The sequence below is a fragment of the Rhipicephalus microplus genome, unplaced genomic scaffold (assembly GCF_043290135.1).
Source record: "Rhipicephalus microplus isolate Deutch F79 unplaced genomic scaffold, USDA_Rmic scaffold_24, whole genome shotgun sequence".
In the NCBI taxonomy this organism is placed as follows: domain Eukaryota; kingdom Metazoa; phylum Arthropoda; class Arachnida; order Ixodida; family Ixodidae; genus Rhipicephalus; species Rhipicephalus microplus.
Window position 1 is genome coordinate 7,465,497 of NW_027464597.1, and position 14,881 is coordinate 7,480,377.

The 14,881-nt window shown below is 46.5% G+C and overlaps 1 long non-coding RNA gene across 1 annotated transcript in view; it reads left to right on the forward strand.

Annotated features, from left to right (window-relative positions):
* The window catches only part of LOC142786474 (uncharacterized), a 273,752-nt gene that overhangs the window by 110,389 nt on the left and 148,482 nt on the right, over nucleotides 1-14,881 (forward strand). The gene's annotated exons all lie outside the window — the stretch shown is intronic.

Below are 14,881 nucleotides of genomic sequence, written 5' to 3' on the forward strand. Positions count from 1 at the left end.
GTTTTGATTTTTGCCTTCTTTGCAGACAGGCTGACACATTTGGGGGTCAAGTGGCGGAGTCCCAGTTAAGGAAACGCTGGACAATTTGTCCAATAATTTGTCTAAAAAAATTCAGCATATCAGGACGACGAAGAGAAAAGAAGATTGAATCCTTCAAAAAATGTTTTATTTTGACTTCACATTAATTTTCTTTTTTAAGTGCCATTCACTTATCAATAAGTTATTGCAAAAATAAGATTTTCGTTGAATAAGATTTTCGTCTAATATTCGTTGAAGTGCACCAGTGGTTACTCAGACCACTTGACAAGAGGATACATTAGGCAGTGTTACGAAGCGCGCCTTCAACGACGTTACGAAGGGTGCCACGAATCTCACCGCTGCAACCACAGTTTACGAAAGACGGCGGCGCCAACACGGTCCCGAAGGCGCCACTTCTTCGAACTCCGCCGGGAAGGTCACCAGCCGTTTGGCAGCGTAGGTTTTTCAGCTCGTCACTGCTTCTGCGCAGAGCTGATAGACGAGCGGACGAGACGACGGTGAGTTAAACAAGGTTTATGTATAGCATATATACAGAGGCATTACAAATTCGGCACTGGGGCCGACAACTTTGAGACTCGAAGAGCCGAGCTCTCTTCTTTAAGACATAGGTCTCCTGCTAACACATAGCTCAACTGCTCGCGACGCGCCACAGGGCTTGTTTTATATGCACCGGGTGGATTCTTTGAGTAACCAAATGTCCAACCAGAAGCACCGCTGGTCGTGAGGTCAGACTCCTCCAATAGGGTCGCCGCTGGGCCGCGTCATTCTTTCTCATCGAATCTGGAGCCGCTGCGTCACATGGCTGCACCCAAGGACGAGTGACGTCGCCACACATTGTGTCAGACTCGCCAGACAGGAAGGCGCCGGCTCGCTGGCTGACGTGACTCATTGCACGTGCGCGGCAGAAAGGCGGTGTCGCGGGATGACGCCGTTGAGTTGTTCATCGCGTCAGGCGGGCTCGCGTGCTGGCTTTGACACAGATTTCCTTTTTCCGGGGCATGGACGTTCGCTGCGGACTTGCAGGCATAACAGCAGGCGTCACGAGTGAAGTTAAACCACTTGGCAAGTGGAAGCACTTAAAGTGGATAATTGAACCTAGATTGTAACCACTTGGCAAGTAGTTCCACTTGAAAGTGGTTCCACTTCAAATCCAGGTTCAATAATCTACTTCAAGCGGTTCCACTTGGAGAAACTTTTCGCCTGAGAAGGTCAAACTTTCCGAAAAGCGAGTCTGCGTTCCGGCATCGTTTATTCCACAGACAATCTGGTGCCCCATCATTCGCTCACGCACTGCGGCAAAGTTTCAATCACCTACTACCTTGATAAGTGCAGCTACGTAGTATCACAATGGCCTCGCCTTCGTGTCTTTTTGTAGGAAAACAAAAAAAACTTGTGACCACTTCGGAAATTTTGGGCTTGAAGTGGCACCGAGGAGCGTGAAGATAGCTGCATTTACCACATCAGTCGATTTTGAAGGCGACAGCAGGTCCCGTAGCAACAAAGTGCGTTGCTGCTCCTCAGCTTGTCAGGAATACCGCCTTCTTTTATCCTCTGCCACATTGTTCACAGCGAAGAAAAGCAAAACACGCTCGTGATATTCCGGCTACTCTCTTAGGCTTGCGTCGAACGCTTCTAGCCTGCACACGAACGACATTCTCGTCGAATTCAGGCGCGGGTGTTTGCTGCCACGCCCACCTTGCAGATTTTATATCAATCTCGCCACCGGTTTTTATTTTCTCCCGAGGCAGCACACAGACGAGGCTCGGCTCAATTGCTGACTGACGTATGTGGCCAGCAGCAAGATTATTTTACTAATCGTACGAGCGCAAAACCGCCATTTTGTGGCGCTATGTTACTCTGCACAGGCTTATGATAGCAGCATAAAGATAAGCTCGTTACATTCAATGAATAGATAATGTTAAAGACACACGGTCCGATAGAGCGCGCATTGTTTCCTTCCTGGGTACCTGTGTTATAAGCACTATAGAATGAAAGGATGTAAAGCTGAAGGTATACATTACGATTCCCATGACCCCCAATGCGAGTGGTCATGGGTTTGCAGCCATCCTAGCTCAACGCCAGCGGGTACACGACCGAGTTATCACCTACGCTAGCCGCTTACTCACAGCTGCCGAGCGCAACTATTCAATAACAGAGCGTGAATGTCTTGCTCTTGTTTGGGCAGTCACAAAGTTTCGTCCATATATATATGGCACGAATTTCTCTGCAATAACGTACCACCATGCGCTATGTCGGCTTTCTTCACTGAGGGATCCTACTGGCCGGCTCGAGCGCTGGGCTTTGCGACTGCAAGTGTATACCTACGGTGACGTACAAGTCTGGGCGCCTACATCAGGACGCAGGATGCCTGTCCCGCTACCCGGTTGCTGAGTCGAGCACTATGCCTGACACCGACACCGAGCCTTGCATCTTTTCCTATTCGCAAATGACATGCATTGGTGACGAGCAGTGCCACGATGCGTCCTTGCGTGCTATCATTGAGCGCCTCGAATCACCATCTTCCAATCAGTCCCATCGCTCATCCATGCTCCAAGATGGTGTATTATACCGCCAAAGTTTTGAGCCGGATGAACCGGCCCTGCTGCATGTCATTACGAAACACCTTCTCTTGGGAGTTCTACATTCATGACATTCCGACTGCTGGTCACCTTGGTGTGTCGCGCACTTACGACCGAATACGCCGACGCTTCTTTCGGCCAGGGCTTGCTTGCACGCTCAGTCAGAAGATACGTTGCGGCTTGAGAGAAATTCCAGCGGCGCAAAACACCATCGACAATTCCCGCCGGATGCCTTCAACCGCTTGACGTTCCGTCAGAAGCGTTCTTCCACATTGGCTCGGACCTACTTATCCATTTCCCCTTGTCTTCCTCGGGTAACAAGTGGATAGCCGTGGTTACCGACTAAGCCACGCGCTATGCCATCACACGAGCTCTTCCGACATGCTGCGCCACAGAAGTCGCCGACGTCCTCCTCAAGAACGTGATTTTGCAACAGGGAGCCCCACGGCAGCTGCTTACAGACCGTGGCTGCACGTTTTTGTCGAAGGTCATAGCCGACATCTTGCATACCTGTCAAACGAGACACAAGCTGACTACGTCATACCACCCGCAAACCAATGGACTCAAGGAGCGTCTAAATCGAGCTGTTACAGACATGCTCGCTAAGTATGTTTCTACCAACCACATCGACTGGGTTCTCGTGTTGCCGTACGTCACATTTGCTTACAATCATTCTCGCCATGACACTGCCGCTTACTCGCCATTCTTTCTGTAGTTCGACCGAGAACCTACATTACCCCTAAATACAGTCATTCTGTCTACCGCGACACCGACCAGCAAATATGCCCTTGAAGCTATCACACGTGCTGCCCACGCACGCGAAATCACCCGCACTCGCTTTCTGGCCTCTCAAGAGAACCAGCGGCGTTTGTACAATCAACGGCACCGCGTAGTGCACTTTTTACCTGGTTCATTGGTGCTGCTGTGGTCCCCGACCCATCAAGTCGGCTTGTCGAAAAAACTTCTTTTCCGCTACACAGGTTCATATCGAGTCCCTCTTGAGGTTACTCGTGTGACATACTAAATTGTCCCTGCTGCCTCATCGCCTTCAACTGCCCACAGGACCACCGATACCGTACATGTGGCACGCTTGAAGCCTTACCACTCTCCCGCTGACGTTGACATTTAGATGCGCCGAGACGACGCTTCTCCCGCCGGGGATTATGCTACATGCCTGTTGGCATTTTGTGGGACGATGCGCATGTATTCCTGACGAAGAGGACGAAGAGCGTTCTCCGCTCGGTGTCTGGTCTACCAGTCACGCCGCTGCTGCTGCTGGTCTGAAATATATTTCATCCACTGCCTCGTTGATACAACGTCTCTTCTCTTTCGTAACAATATTTACGTCGTATTTCTTCACCTATACTATTCTTGATTTATATGTGTGGTTTAACGTCCTAAAACCGCCATATGAATATGAGAGACGCCGCATTGGAGGGCTCCGAAAATTTAGCCCACATGGGCTTCTTCAACGTGTACCCTAATCTGAGAATGAACCTACAGCATTTTCGACTCCACTAAAAACATTTATTGTATCAGTAACCACTAGTGGCTGCATGTGGTTAAGAATCAATATGACAGCACCCATTCAAACTCGACCACCGCTCCTATTCGAACTCGCCCTTTACACTCACCCAGAGCGCTCAGTGTTCGTAAGTGCTATCGCGCGAAATAAGAAACAAAGCGCACAAAAAAGTCCAGGATGGGACGTGCATGGTTCGAACCTGGCTTTCCTTTCTTCTTCTCCCCCCCTCCTCCTTTTTTGTATGTCTTCCCCAGTGCAGGGAAACAAACCAGTCATGCGGCTAGTTAACTTCCGTGCCTTTCCCTGCATTTATCTCTCTCCCTCTATTTACGCGCGTACTTGCGATATTGTACCATATTGACCCTGTGCAAGCTTCATGTCGTGAAAAGAAGCCACAGCATTAAGAAAGTGTACGTAAGGTCTTAAAAGTGTGTACCACGTTTCTAATAAGAATGGCGTATAGTAGCATACGGGACACCCCGTAACAATACTTTAGGGCGTAGTGGGTAACATGTAACTCTGCTTGTACTGGTTGCCCCAAAAATGTTTTAAAAAAACGTCAGGCTTGCGTGGAACGTGCTGCACAGTCACAATGAAAGCTAGACGAGTGGCCTTTCAGAGCCTTTTCTAAACACTCTTTGATTAACTGTTACAAACGCACGGCTCGGTACTCTTTACGCCATAAATAATCATAATTTTTGTGTAGTAGGCGAGCATTCACTGTGCTACCCTTCGTCAGTCTTTGGAGAAGCGTGGTATCCGCTACACACTAGTCAAGAATTAAGTGCTATTTTAACGCGATAGTGTTAGAGAGCTCGTGTCGAAGAAATTCCGCCGTCTACGTCGGCCCTGTTGGTTGTGAGCGAAAAATTGTCCGTGAGCGAGAAAGCTCGTTACAGAGATCGCTGCGAGAGGTCGCTACTTGTCCACGCGTGCACGCGCGATCACACTGAAAAGCTGCGCTTACAAAGAAAAAACGAAGAAAAAGTGCTCAAGGTCCCGAGGCACGGATAATGAAGTTTCTTTGCCCCTGACACTCCCCCTGCTTAGCTTCCAGCGTTTTCATCGGGACGAGAGAACAGAGAATGCAATTGCATCATGCGACAAACCTTAATAACTCCACTCGCACTGGACGGATTCTTAAAATGTTTGCTTCGTTAAATTCATGAACCAATAAGCTCTTCGAATGAATTCATTCCATGGTCATTCAAAAAAGTGTTTCAGGACCCCCTTAACGCATTTTGTTCGACAGGTGTCACGACAAAAACGAGACCATTCGGCGATTTGTAAGCGCATTTGGGACCTGCTGCACATTTGGGACCGTGACCTGCTGACCCGCAGGTTACGGGTTCGAATCCCGGCTGCGGCGGCTGCATTTCCGATGGAGGCGGAAATGTTGTAGGCCCGTGTGCTCAGATTTGGGTGCACGTTAAACAACCCCAGGTGGTCGAAATTTCCGGAGCCCTCCACTACGGCGTCTCTCATAATCATATAGAGGTTTTGGGACGTTAAACCCCACATATCAAACAATCAAATCATATTAACTAAATTTTTTTCCGACATCAAGCCTGCCTAAGGTAAGTTTTGAAACGTGTTCCAAGCACTAGCTTGACTGAGTGAGAGAATACTGAGCTGGCATGCAGCGGGCCCGGGTTCGAAACGTATTGTGTCGTTATTGTTTTCATTTACCGAGTTTTTTTCAATCGATACTGCTTACGGACACGGGCGGCGGCGGACAATTACAGCACTGCGCGTGACCCGTGTTCTGATCTCATAACAACTTTCGCTGTAAAAGGCTCTAGAAAGCCCATGACTTTATGTTTCACTGTTACTGCTGCACGTTCGACGCTATGGCCAAACGTTTTTTTTTCTTACTGCGAAAGCCTTCGATGCTTCACCAAACGTTAAATGTTCCTTTTCGGTGATTTTCCGCCCCAGAAAAGTGATTTTCCATAATGACGTGTCGTTGCATAAAATCACGCGATCACAAATGACATGATGATGTCATAATGACGTCACTGCGTCGCTTCGTCGCTCGAAGGACTGAATCCCGCAGGCTATCTCGACACTGGCAGTCTAGCCAAATGGGCGCCTCCATTCTAATCCGATTCCGTTCCGGAGAATCACAACTCGCCTCAATTCTATTATTTTGAATTCCTAGAAATGAAAAACTTTTCCGCATTCTGTTCTGGGAATGGCCACGCAATTTAATTCTTTTCCTCTAATTTTCTAACGTAGGAAAGTCATATTGATAGTGTTATCGAGATAAGAATGAAGTCCCCATTAAGGTAATGTCAGAAGACGCTTCAAGAACTGGGAAAGTACGAAAAATACGTTACGAAGGTAGAGTGATAGTAGTTCGGTGGCGCTAAAAACACCCTGCTAATTCCGATAGGAACAGTTTTCCCGCTACCTACAATTCTTGCATGGTCAGCGTTCTTGAACAAAGACGATGCTTCATTCTTTATTCATACATAATCCCGCTTTACACAGAGGCGTTACAGCAGGAGGTTACAAACATGAAAAAAAAACATTTTCATTGTCACTGCACACTTGCTCAGACAGAAGACTGTTCCATTGACTAGTTTTCACAAAAAAACAAATTTGCGCACAGTTTAGACCTGGCCCAGTATGTCCTTATTTTGTGTATGCAATCTACGATCTGATGTTTTACTATTGCTTAAACACAAATAGCGCACAAAAATAGCGTTCGAGAAAACCAAGCAGTTTTGCCACGCACCTGGAGCGGTCGACAAGGGGTGAACTAAGGTTTGGTTAACGGTGAACGAAGCCATCTAGATCTACTGGTACTAGTTGTAACAAAGCACCATTCGGGCACCCTCTGCCTTTGCATCGAATGAATAACACTTGGCTGGAGTGCTCGTCAGTACTCGCACTTGTCAAGCGCTCTTAGCAGGATGGCGCGAGAAAAACAAAGGTATGCAACGTCTTCCTCGTCGCAAAGGTTATTTTCATGTGTCAGATACTAAACTGCTCGTGAAATAAAGATGAGGCTCTGCATAAAGTATTCGCCACTTTCGCGAAGCAGTAGCAGTGTGAACCAACGCACAAGGATAATTGCTTTCTCCTTTCAGTGTACGCTGTGATAATGCATTTGTTTGTACACTGTTATGCCTCGATTTCTGTTTTATGAATTGGCAGATCGTTCACACTTTTACATCACGCCTACCCTTGGCCCTGGCTAATTAAAGGTGACCTAAGCCAATGCGTTGTGGCCTTTGACTTCAAAAACAAAAACATGTACTCAGGCCTCAATACCTAATCTGAGCATGATAGTAGTAACTGAGGGTGTAGCAACCGAGCGAAGAAAATGTGCAAATAAAAAAATAACAGCATATGCATGGAGTGAATTAAGATAAGTGCGGCGAAAAGTCCATCCGTCCATCCATGAGTCCAGCCATCCGACGGACGGACGGACGCTTCGCCCAACTTCTTATCATTTACTCCGTGAATATGCCGTGAAAATCATAACGCCACCTATAGTTATATTATTCCCAAGGACATACACACACAGCACCATCTATTGAGCAACCTATAAACTAGATGTGGCTACATATTACTACTACTATTACTACAAAGGAGAGAACGACCCACAGCCTAAGGAGCTTCGCGCCTAAAAGATAACGATAATAATAAAATGATTCCATTCCACAGCACTGGGAGTGCGGGATAACCAGCTCGCACTTCGAGATTCAGAAATGCCAGACATGAGCAGCCGCGGTCGCTCGCAGCTTTGTGAACTTAGAAAAAAAAAAAAAGGTCACGCAGGTTTACTTTATTTTCATCGGCTCGAACACATGTTTCTACAAGAAGAAAAAGTCCGGCAATTGATCAGTAGCTTATTGGCAACCACTAGGTTATAAAGAGTGCCCCGGTGTCCTCGTAATTTTCAAATTCTGCTATAACCGTAGCAAGCAGTGCAAGGTGAAAAAAACAAAACACAACGGCTTTGTTTTGGCTTTATTTGCCGAAATTTCGCAACGAATTGTTACGGTAAATGTGTGCTTCACCGTTTAGTTTAAAAAACCAAAATATAAATTACGATTGCTTCAACGGTTGGTTCTGAATAAAAACCGATATGTGTTGCGCTTCGCAAGCATGATCTACTCAAACGAGGTGCATGACAGCAGATTTCACTTCGCTGTTGTGCCGTAGAAAACACGCGTTATACCTCTCAGCTAACTTCGTATTCACAGTGAAAACAGCGCTTGCAAGGTGGGAAACGGTTCTCATTCGCTTTTCAATAGGTCAGCGGTTTAACCATGTCTCCCCAAGTTACCTCCGAAAGGCAGAGAGAAATTTCCTTTGCAATGGATTCGGGCGTACTGTATTGGTGGAGATTATTTTGCCAGATGTTTCTGCTTCGTCCTGCTTCAGAGTCTGCATTCTCGAGGCTGCTGCCGCTCTCTTGCATGTCCCAACAATATAAGCCTCCACCACAATTACGGAGCAAAGCTTGCAGCGTGCAGCTTGTTCGTTTTCTTCGCGAGCAGTTTAAAAACAAAAAGCAAAGAATAATCTGTCTAATTTGCCATGTTGGCAGACTTACTACGTGCGTGAGTTGCTGGGTGGAGGAGCCAGTCGGGTAGTGCGCTGTAGTGGAGTCGAACCGCCATGAAACGCCGGCGTCACACGGGCCTTCCTCCGCTCTAGAACAAAGCGAACGCCGGGTTCAGTCGGTTCGGCACGAACCGTTGTGTCCGGGCTCAGGGAGGAGCAGCCATGAGCGCGCTCACGTGATCTCTCGCCTGATTCGGCCGGCTTCCCGAACCAATGATTTCAAAAGTTTGTTCTCCTCTCTCTCTCTCTCTCTCTACGGAGTTGGCGTGCACGTGTTGTGCTGCCCTTGACTGGAGACCTTCGCTGACTTTGTTTCGGCAAAGGCTCCATGTGTGTAGACTATGAGGGGCCGACGGGGACGTTGGGGTGTGACGATGGCCAAGCTGGTATACGAAAGCTGCGCGCATTAGAGAAGCGCTTTTTCGAATATGTGTCCAAGTCCCGGATGGCGGCAGAAGCTAATGAAGTGAAGTTAAGGGGGGGGGGGGGGGGTGACTGCATAAAGTTGGGTGCCGCCGACGAGAAAAAAAAATGCCAGGAGGTAATGCGGGTATGTCACTGTCGTTCCACACGTTATATACTAAAGGCATACTACCGTGGTTGTACGAAGAAAAGAGACCAATGTCGCATCAATACAGTCGTTACAAGGACAGAGTGGGCTATTTCCGAAATCGAAGGGCCGCGCTTTCCCCTCGTGGAGCGGAGCGCCGCGAGGATGTAGCTGACAACGCTTGCCTGCTTTCTCTGTTTTCATCGCGTGCCGTGAGTGATGTTGGCTGGCGTAAGGTCTGCTGTTGTTAAGAAACGACTTCTTCTGAGCATTTCAATTTTCATGCTCATAAACTAGACCGTGTTGTTCGTCCCGAATAGCCAGAATTTTCACTGAACATGCCTAACAAGAAGAAAAGCGGTCGACAAACCTGCTCTGTTCTTGGAGTTGATGATAAGTTAACACGCCAAAGACACCGAATGTGTCGTCTCAATGCTCGGTGCTACTTCAGGACTTGAATTATTGTCATGCTGCATCTAATATTAGTGACCGTTGTTAGGATGCTTGTGTTCTCATTGAGAATGATTGAGGTGATGCGGTGTTACACGTGAAGCGTACCGTTTAATCACTACGCAAAAATTTAAGGTAAAAACCTTATGCATCTCATCAAGAACTCACAGGAACACCTACCTTAGGCGACTCGAAGAAGAAGGCCATCTTCTTCTCAGTCCATGGACTGATCCTGCCCAGCCAGTCCATGAGTGTCAGCAGGATCTTGGCATGGGTGGAACGGTGCATATCCGTCTTGTATCACGGCTGAGGGAGGGGGAGAGCACCAGTGTAGCATTGGTGTGAGCACGCCCTGGTGCGGATTGAGGGAGATATAGTGCCTTTTTGCGCCCCCCTTCTGACGCCCATGCTGGCCACCATCCACACCACCCTTCGCCTCCAGGTTCGCCTCTGGGTTCGGTGGATGTGGGAACTGTAGCGAAGTCTCCGAACTCTGATATGGGCCAAACTCTTGAGTAACTCCTAGTGGGGCTACCCAACAACGACGCCGCTCGCAATGAGAGTCCGTGCTTTGCCATGACTGTCGCCATTGTGTACGCTCGCTGGTTGCCGGCTAATAAACGCCTCAAGAGAACCTTATTTTGCATTGCCTCCGTGATCAGATCATCTTTGACGAAGCTAGGATGTGATTCGATGACATGACCATTTAAGAATCACATGGCTTCATAACTACCTCGCAATTGTTGGCGACATTGGACGTCTTATATGGTTTCGTCATCACGTAATGTATTTTAGAATCACTCGACACCACTGACGCATCACCGGTCCAATCACACGTTTGATGAGGCATTCATGGTTTTCGCCTAAAAACAGAAATTGACCATCGTAGGCTTTGGCGTCTCGTGGCGGCTGCGCCAGCAAGACTGATGCAAAAGTAATAGCGTGATGGCGTGCCTTTAGGACGTGGTCATGATATCACAGATCACCAGAATTCGCAACGTTATGATGACGTCAACACACGATATCGTCGCTTTGCGCTGCCTCTGTGATTGGCCCACTGATCATGGAGGCCGAGCAAAACCAGCTGACGTGCTGATATTTCGGAATGGGTCCAGTCAAATAACCAGGGCGAAACCACGTTGAGTGTAAAAAATCATGCGATAGGAGCGGGAAAGACCAATAAATCGACTGAAGCCAAAAAAGAAAGAAGGTGGATTTCACTTTCAAGTCGTTTTTTGGCGTATTTATAAAAAGCTCGGAGAGTTCCTTTATTGCTCTCTTACGTAGTGTTCACTTTGCTGTTCACATGCCTGGATTTCTTCAATCGGACCAAGTCGTTACTCACCACAAACCTAGAAACCTCCCCTATTTTGGCTTCGTGCATCTCATTTTTTTAATAACCTGTGTCAACGCATTGACTTCTAGTTGTAGTTTTATTGTTATAGATAAGAAATCGACACTCAAAGCCAACTTCTTTCACATTGCCAGCTGACGTAGGCGCTGCTTCGGCCTTCTATACCTTTCCAGCACTGACTGAGTCTTCCACCAGTGTTTTCAAAGTCACAGTCCCACCATTAACATCTTTGCACAGCAGTATACTTATGAACTTCTTCTGATTGAACATTCCGTGTCCAGGTACTGAGTGCTTATTGGCATCATGACATTCCTCATGCTGCCGCATTGCCCCTTGTCAATACGCCTGCGGTGAGTGCTTCAGTTGTTTTGTCCAAGGCGCTTTCAGAAAAGGTGATAGAACGGCTGTATGTTTCCGGCAGCTTTGAGAGGCATGTGGATCGAGACGACAAATTAGTATCAGCGTAATCATAAACTGTAATGAAACACGAAAGCTCGGGAGCCTAAATAGCTACTATGCTGGCCGCGTTAGTTCCAGAATAAACTTGGCTGTTCACGTTGAGCGCGAAATCGTACCGGAATATAATCAGATAAACAGGAAATTTACAAGATATTCCGCATCAACATACAATATGCAGTGGCCAAAAGTATAAAGTTGGCTAAAGATTAACTTTAGGGGACCCTCGCGCTGCGATCGTTCAGCGGCATTGGGAGTGATGGGTATGTAGACATATTTTCCTATAGTCTTCGCACTTGCGGGTGGTGGATCGATCCCGTGGATTCGTTTATTGCTGTCTTTCGGTTTTGTTTCGAAATAAAAAGCGAACAATTTTAAGCTTTGTTACCCGATTTGCATTCGTAAGCCTACAAGGTAAACGTCGTGAAGCGCAACTGCTGAACATTTGCCGATTGTCGTTTCGTGTCAAAGCAGCTCCAAGACACGTGAAGCCTAAAGGATCGTAAAGTGCGCAGGCTATATGGGCAAATCCGTGCACCACACATCCTACCATAATCCCCGTGCTCACTGAAGCGCCATGCATTGCAGCTCCCATAGACACTAGCACCGGATTTCCCTCTCGTGTGTATATAAGAAACTCTATGGCCACACGTGTAACGGACTGGTTAAGTTAGATGAAGAAAAACAAAGCGAATGGGGCAGTATGTTCTTTTAATGTTTGTGTAGGGAGTCATTCAATGCTTGCACTTAACGTGCAGTGAACTCTATTCAAATCTAAGCTTTTAAATGAGAACTCGTACAATAGGGTTGGCATTTCACTTCAAAAAATAAGAGAGAACACAGGCGCGTATTACGATCAACCTTCCAAAGCCATCATTTCACGATTAGTTTACGTTTTTCTGTATTCCGTTATACGCATGGTCTTCAAGAGCATTACAGGAATGTTTGATAACGTCGTAGTGAAAGAGACCTAGCTAATAACAACTCATTTTTCAATACTGTCCATACATATGTAACAAAACTGTGGGTTTTGGATATAGACTCGCCGGAAAACCGCGGCTTGATTATTAAGGGGAAAAGCACTATTACTAACACGAGCGTAATTCACCCAAAATCAGAAATAGGCGTGCACATTCGAGAATTGTCGCCGCAGTTATCAACAGCTTATGCGTAAAAATCTCGCGAAAAGTGACATCAAGCACCTCTGAGAAGCCTGGACCTGCTATGACCAACTAGCTCCAGTGATCACCAGCAGGACCCGCATACTAAAAAAATCAAGTTTATTTCTGCATATTATCGTGAAGAAGCTAATGTTATGCTGCCTAAAAAAATTAAGGATGCATGAACACATCTACTCTATTTTTTTTTTTGGAGAAAGGAGACAACTGGCACATGTGAGCATAATTTTATTGTCCTTCACGCTACCATTTTCACGAACTGCCACACATTTACAAAAATATACTAACGTCTTCATGTACAAATCAAGACTGAAATAGGTGTTACAGCGAAGTATAATGAACGCACATTAATAAAAATATTTGGTGTTTTATGTGCCAAAACCTTGACAAAGCTATGAGACACACTGCAGTGCAGGACTCCGGAAATTTCTGTTATCTGGTGTTCCTTAACGTGTGCTAATAATTACGCAGTACACGGGCGCCTAGCATTTCGCCTCGCAGAAATGCGACTTCCGAGGTGTGGATTGAAGACCAGACGTTCGTAACAAAACAAACTGATCTCCCGCAAGCAAATGAATGCTGTGGTTAAATTTTGTTGATGGCCAGCACAATATCACTTTCGCGATACCTTCACAATCTTACAAAAACCAAAGTGGTAGCCACCAGAGCGAGGATCATGTATCCTATTTAAACAAGCACAATAATAAAACCATTGACGACAGTGTTCCAGTTGAATGTCGTGAAAAATATTACGCCATTATTCCGCTCAAAAGTGCAATATTTTACGTGCATTCAGATGTGTTAAAAGTCACACCTTGCATGTATTTCGACAAATTTATTGATGCCTCATTTTTTCGCCTCATTAGGCGCTTCAGCAGGCTTAAAAAAAAACATCTGTCGCATCGCTTGATTAATGAGCATCACAACTTCTATTGTGTATTTAAGGCAAGCTATCAAAAGTGGCACAATGTGCACTGTTGAGTGTCGTTCACTGTTTTCCTTGTGATTTTGGGTTCTTCGCGCATTATTCACAGGTACACGAAGCCTAGCTTGCTCCCAAACTTTCGGCTTCGCGCAGAAGCAGCGTCGTAGCCATTGCAGTTCTTCTGGTTCTTAGCGAACGTTCTAAAAAAAACAGTTCTTATAAAGCCCTCGCCCGTTTGTTGCTTTTCTTCTTCCCTTTTGTTTTCGGCACGTGCTTGTCAACGATGAATCTATTACAATTATAGGCCAACTCAACGTTATGCTCAAGTCAACATCTCTGCTATCAAGAATTTTTTCCAGCAGGGCATAGCTTTCCTTTCTTGACGCTAAGCGCATTCGCACACTTCTGAGTGTGTTTCCGCTTGGTGCAAACAATAGCGGCCATGCTAGCTTATGCACAGTGAACGTTGCACAATGGACCCTCACATGCACTTTCATTGTGTTAATTATTACATAGGTAAACTATTCAGCCACCTCAAGGTGCATATATATGTTCATAATTTCCTCATGTAATTTCACCGCTCTGAGCGAGTTACAAGAAGAAATGGTCAATGCGGACTCGGCACAATCGTTCACTTATCCCGTCAATAGCCTTTCCGCTGACTTTTGAAATTCTGCTCTGTACTTATGTTCCATATTCAAGTGCCGTATTTTGGTTTCGTTTTTTTGCAGTGAAAGCTGTTATGGGATAATAACACGGGTTCCGTGCACCGTAGTTCTCTGCTGCCAACGGTGTCTGTAATCGCGCAAAGCGAGAAAAAACTAAAGCAAAAGAGTAAGACCACAGTTGAATTCGAACCCGAGTCCGCTGCGTGCCGACCGAGCATTCTACACTGAGCTACTCCGTGGCAGACTGACCCTAGGCAGGCTTCATGGCAGGAAAGAAATTGCCATTAATGTGTGTAAATAAAGCGTTCAGAACAGCAACAGAGCAGTCAGGAACAACACCATGCGAATTTCATATTGAGTAGGTCGTCTAATGGTACTACCACATCATAATAGCGTTAGACATAATCCTTCCTCGTCGTCAACCACGGCAACAAAACATTGCACGAAATTTCCTGCAAGCGTGAAGCGGATGACGCTGCACCGAATATTGACGAAGGATGGCATACTAGATATTATGTTTTCTTGGCCCCAGAGTGGGTATGTGTCATGGATTCCAGGCTACAAACAAATGCCCGC